The sequence below is a fragment of the Gallinula chloropus genome, assembly GCF_964237585.1.
Source record: "Gallinula chloropus genome assembly, chromosome: 5".
NCBI classification, from domain to species: Eukaryota; Metazoa; Chordata; class Aves; order Gruiformes; family Rallidae; genus Gallinula; species Gallinula chloropus.
This window is the reverse complement of record NC_140090.1, coordinates 17,624,561-17,630,916: the sequence shown is the minus strand read 5'-3', so window position 1 is coordinate 17,630,916 and position 6,356 is coordinate 17,624,561.

Below are 6,356 nucleotides of genomic sequence, written 5' to 3'. Positions count from 1 at the left end.
CTCCTGCGTAGAGTTAAATGCAGCTCAAAAGATGCTGCTGCCTGGCCATGGCACGGGGTCTCTGCACCCTGCGCAGGGAAGAGCAAGTGGAGATGAAGTGTGTTGATGCAGCTCCCAGGGAGGTAGCACAGACACAGGCCTCTTGCATTAAGGTGCTGCGGGGTGGGATCTGATACCCCAAGGGGGGACCTTTACTGATGGCTGTCTCTGGCTACAAGGGTTCAAACTCGAGTTTCAGGGCACGATTTCCCACTCCTGAATACTTGGTGACAAAACCTCTTATGTGAAGGCGATCTTGATTTCTTTGAAGATACATATTTCTCATTCAATGACCCATTTTCTTTGGGTACTGAGTATGGCAGCTCTTTGCGACAGTCTCTATGACACCCAGATTTTACACGTACCCAAAGCTGGTGTGTGTGGCTTCAGTTTCTGCCATCTGGAAACAGCAGTGACTGGGTCCGGTAGCATCCTGCTACTCTGGGCTCACCTGGGTAGACAAGCTCCCTCCCTGCTCAAACCCAGGTATGCCACCCCTATACCCTTCAGCGAGTGAGTAGTTCAGTTTCCATACTTCGCCGTGGTCCAAAAGCCACCTTGCAGCACGCAGTTGGACACTTTCTTGGAATCACTGCACTATTAGACTTTCTTCTGTCACTTCCAGAAGCAGTTGGGTTGCTGAAGGCTTGCAGTGGATGATATTTTTATCTACCCTTCTACAGCCTTGATTGACAACATCTATACTGTCTTGAGGCAGATGTCGCAACGCATTCCGCTTTCTCCCCTCTTCCTAAATGGGCATATGGCCGCTGCTCTCCGTTTCTTTGGAGTGATCTCAGATGGCAAGCAGGAGTGAGCTCAGTGGAAGCCCTGCCAGCACCTAGCGCTTTGTCCAGGGGAAGGAGTCAGAGCAGAGCTTTTTGTCTTCAACTTGCCATTTAAGGAGCCTGTGGAAGTTCTGCCTTTACCTTCCATAGCTGTGTTTCTCACAAAGGGCAAGAGTCAAACTTTGAGTGACTGGACCAGCTCGTTGATGTCTCTTCTGCAAAAGCAGATCCCCAGAGCAAGGCCACCCCTGGAGTGGGTTCTTCCCTCCTGGTCGAGCTGCACCTTTGCCCTGCCACGCCAGCAGCTGGGTGTGCATTGAGGGGCCTGACAAAGTGTGGGCTGCTGAAACCAAAGCTCTCAGCTCATGTCTGGACATAGCCGCTTTTAAAGTCTTCCCCATTCTTCCTGCAGAAGTGACCACTCCTTTGCTTCAGCACCTTGCCGTGTCTCCGTGGGTCTGTGCCCTCCGCTCAGCGCTAGCCCCTCAATCCTGGTACAGCTCCCTGCTCTTTGGCATTCCCCTGGCCAGTGACAGGGAAGCCGCAGTGTGGCTGCCACAACCTGGCTCCCTGTCTCTTCATGAGCCCCTTGCTTTGTCTTCCTTGAGGGTTTTGTCCTGATTGTTACTGGGATTAACCCCTTTGTGGTTCATTTGTGACGGTGACCGCTTTGCCGTGGGGCTCCTTGCACTAAGTGCAGGATTAACTGGCCTCTTGCATCAGCTGGGTGTGTGCGAGGGCTCCTCTGCTCCAGCCAACCCTGACTGATGGCTGTGCAGGGACAGGCGCTGCTTAGGAGAGCCAGGAGAAAGGTGTGACACCTCTCTGCTTGTCTCAGTTCTGTTCATGCAGTCATGCACACCCAGCTGTGCTCTTAAGAGGCTCTCGACTTCCCACCTCCTTCCCCTCTCCTTTCCTGGGCGTGCTTAGCTGCCAGCAGGGAGCAAGGTTGGCCTGAACCTCAGCCTTTCCCTGCCTGCATCTGCTCTTCCTGAGGTGTGCATAGCCAGAGGCAAGCCCAGGCCTGGGGTGGCCTCAGGGCTCCAGGGACACGCTGCAGGCACATGCCAGCCCTGCCTCACTCTGCTGTTCAATTTGTGGATGAAAATGATGCCTCGGTCCTGGGTTTGGTCATTTCAGTCCTTCCTGCTCTGCGTCTCTGCCCTCTAAAGCAGCCCTGCCTTGAGCATACGTAGCCAGGGGGTTAGCTGTCAGGCCCCAGCGCTGCGTCTAGCTAAGGAAGCCTTGTTCCTGATCAGACTGGGAGACTGGGAGGACTAGTAGTTTACTTGCAGCAGAATATCCTTGTTGGCCTCATCTCTGGGGGACAGAAGATACAGTAGCAATGGACACCTGCTGCTTGTGGCTCATGGGCCTGCCTGGCCGGCTTCATCCCTCCTGCAGGTGCCATGCACCCAACCCCTTCCCTGTGGCTGGCAGGGGATGAGCAGCCAATGCGGGCTGGGCTTGAGTGCTGTGGGTGGTACTGGGAGAAGTCAGCACGCCCAGCGATGGGCAAGAAGACCCTGGCAGGAGGGAGGTGCCATGTATCCCCACCGTGCTGCATGATCAAGCAGGGGGGAAAGGGAAGTGGGCTTGACTTTGAAGCCATCACAGCCTTCTCTTGGCCTGTTACAGGGGACAGTCCTTGCCCTGCGCAATCCTGTAACGGAGTGTGCCTCTGCCTGTTATCAGGAGGTTATTGAGCTAATTGTGGAGCTACCCTGTATCAGGACAAACAGTCCCTAATAGATTCTGCTCCCTGCCCTGGTGCCAGCCAAATTGCTTAATCTGGGCAGAGCATGTTTGCTGCAGAGGACCTGCACTGCCCACCTGTGACCCTGCTCCAGGAGGGTGGAGGTGGCTTCCTTGCCCCTTCCTCACCCCTCTGCAGAGCAAACACACCTGAGACGCCTGGCCCAGCCATATGCCACACAGCCCCCATCCCCCAACGCAGACAGTCACAGCAGGGCCCAGCCCATCCTGCCCTATGGATCAGAGCAGGAACTGAGGCTGCTACCAAGAGCTGTGCTGGGCCCTGTGCTCACCCTGGCACCCTGTGTCAGGCAGCCAAGGCAGGATCCAGATGTGATGGCACCATGGCTAAGCAACAAGGAGGACCTCTGGCCATGTCCCTGCTGAGCTGTAGCACTTGTCCCAGAAATGGATGTTCTCCTTATCCCTGTGCTTACACTCCCCTTCAACCCCTGTCTCCTTGATTCCGGGCTCCCCTTGCTTTTGCTGGGCTGTGCAGTCACCTGCCATGCTCCACACACCTGCTCCAGCTCTAGGGTCTGCCCCACAGACCAAGTGTCTGGGGGCTGATTGTGGGTTTTGCAGCTGGTGACGGTGCCCCCGCTTCCTCTACAAAGCTTGCGTGTGAGCTGGACCCCGCAGAGCTGCTGGTCTTACACACCCTTCCTGCCCGTGGTGGGCTGGAGCTCCGTCAGCCTCAGCTGATGTAGGAAGGGATGAGGGTGGGCAACACCCTTCTCCCATTGCTTTCCTCTCCCTGCTGTTGTGGGTTTGCCCTCTGCCCCAGGCTGAACGCGTGATGCCTCCGCAGGCGCTCGGATGTTGCAAGCTCAAGATGAGGGTAGAGCCTGGGAACACGCAAGGCACCGTTGCGAGGGAAACGGGAGGGCTCTGATGGCAATGGCCGGATGCTGGCGAGCACAGCGATGACTGTCCACGGGGCATGTTCGACACCAGCCTCTGGGCCTGGCCTCCCTTGGGAGGCTCTGCCCTGCAGCCCAGGCGTGGGCTGAGCTGTGCTGCACAAGAATGCTGCCACTGCAGCAGCTGTACCCAGCCCTACAAACAGCTGCTTCATTCTGGGTGCAACGGCCTCGGTTTGCAGTGCCTCAGCGTATCAAGCTCCCCAGCTGACTATGAGGCTGGTGCTACTGGGGGTTGTCCTTACTATGCTGAGCACCTGAATCAAAGGGTCACGCAAGTCCCTTCCCCTCAGCAAACTGCTCTGCTGCCTGGGGGTGACACTAGGCTGGAGGCAAGACCTGGGAGCACTTGAAAGCTTGTGGTGACTGTGAGGAAAGGAAACCCCAAGCCGCTTTAACCGCCTGGCAAGAGCAGGAAGTTCTACATAGGCTGCGAGCTGCTTGCCCTCCCCAGCAGGTCCCCCTCAGCACAGCACCCCATACCCACCTCTCTGTATCAGGCTGCAGCCTCTGGTCCCCTCCCTGCCCCTAAACACTTCCCTGCATTCTTCGAAAAGCTTGGATTTCTGTGCTCTGCTTGCTGCCTCTCTATATCCACCTCCTGGCCTGGGATAGATGCTGTGCCCAGGAGTTGTGCTTAGCACATCAAAGAGCATCTGCAACTGGCATTTGCCCATCCAGAAATGGTAATGACACAGTTATGGGGGTGGGGGGAGGGTATTTCTTCATGGCCAGGCCAAATCCCCTTCCTTCTGCTGCAGCATTCCCTCCGTACAGCTAAAACCATCACCTGGAAAGAGCCCATCCATGAGCAGGAGGGAGGAGGAAGCATTGAGCAAGAGAGCCCAGTGCTGCTGGGCTGCTGTTACTCAGTGAGCCCAGAATAACCGAAAGCCCACGCTGGAAGCGGTGACCACACTTCCAGCTCTACTCCTTACCCCAGATGCCTGGCCTCAGCCCGGGTGTGGTGGGTGGAGGTGCTGCTCATGGACACCCTGTTGCACGGGGGAGCACGTGTTGCAGTGGGGGGGAGAAGCAGCGTTTCACGAGCTTACGCAGATGCCGGCTTCCCCCAGATGTTTGCGTTGCACAAGACAGGCCAGCACCCCTCCCCATAACCCACACCAGGGCACAAGGACGTCACAGGCATGGTTGGCTCAGCACGGGGACTCGCCCCCTCTGGGCTAATTTTAGCAGCACGGAAAGTGAGTGGCTGGGATGCTCTGGCAGAGGGACAGCCCGTGGCTTCAAGGCAGTGGTTCAAAGCCACCACTGCTCTGGCCTCGGGGAATGGTGGTTTTGCTGGGAAGAGCAGTGGTGACTCTCGAAGGGCACTGAGGTGCTGCATGCTCAGCCCTGGTCCTGCTGCAGGGACCTGACCAGGGAGGTCTGAAGCAACATGAGCTTCAAAAGGTTGAAGCACATTCCCACCGCACAGGCAGGTTTTGCTCTGCATTCCCAACACGTCTGGGACCACCTGTCCTGTGTGCCACCAGGTCCCTCCACCCTCCCTCCTCCTCTTCACTAGGAGAGGAAGATGCTGGCGTTACGAGGCGCAGGAGGTCACAGTGCAAAGGAGCCTCACGGATGAAGCTCTGGACCCCGCTGTCCCCTGTGGCCAGCCCCACCCGCACTCCCTCGGAAGGTGCTGCTCATCCCGAGGGCTAAGCCAGGGCCCCCAGGCTGAGCCAGGGCTCCGGGAGCTAAGCCAGGGCCCCCAGGCTGAGCCAGGGCTCCGGGGGCTGAGCCAGGGCCCCCAGGCTGCCACCGCACCAGCGCTTTGCAGCGGGCAGAAGACTCTGCTTCGCACCTCGGCGGCGGTGACATCCCAGGGGCCAACGACCTCCCCGGGGCCCAAGGCCGGAGGGAGAGAGCCGCTGCCCCGGGGGCTGGACGGGCTGCCGGGGCTGGGAGCAGCCTCCGGGCGGCGGGGGAGGATTCCGGCGGCTGCCTGTAAAGCGGGGGTTTGCCGCGCCCGATGTCGCCGACAGACACGACGCTCGGGTGAGCTTCGGCCGGGGCCGGGCACTGCCCTCCGCGCTACGCGGCCTCACGGGCCGGGGGGCTGTCCCGCCCCGCCCAGCGGCTGAGTGTCCCGGCGGGCGCGGGACCGGCCGGGGTGGAGCGGGGCAGCGGCAGCTCCGTGGCGCGGGGCGCTCCGTGCGCACCGGCGGGCGCGGGGCGGGGCGGGGCGGCCCCGGGCCCCTTTGTTCGGCGGGAGGCGGCGGCGCGCCGCTCCGCCGCTTTGTCCGCCGCCGCCGGCGGGAGCCGCTCGTCCCGGCGCACCGTGAGTGAGTGGGGCCAGGGAACGGGGGGCTGCGGGAGGGCGTGGGGCGGTGGGGCTGGGGTAAGGCAGGTGGGGCGGGCGTCGGTGCCCCGGGAGGGCGGGGGCCGCGGGAGCCCCAGGCGCGGGCTGCGGCCAGCGAGGCCGGGGGGCCGCGGGCTGCGGCGATCAGGGGGCTGGGGCCGGCAGGGCGGGAGGCCCCCGGTGGGCTGGGAACCCCGGGAAGGCCGGGGGCGGGAGGGCAGTGTCGCCGGGCTGTCGGGGGTCAGGGGGTCCCAGCGTGAGCGGGACGGGGGTCCCTGGGCGGGCAGGGGCTGGCGAGCCCCGGGGTGGGCTGCCCGGCGCTGGGGTGCAGGAGGGCCTGATGTGGGTGGGGAGATGGGGTCCTTGGGCAGGGCAGGGCAGTGCGGAGGACGCTGACGGCTCCGGGCAGGGGATCTGAGGGTCAGTAAGGCCGGCAGTGTAGGTGTAGGGCCTGGCCAAGGCACTTGGCACTCATCCTGACCCACGGCCTGGCCAGGAGGCAGTGGGTGGCTCTGCCCCTCGGCAGAGAGCTGGACTCTGGCC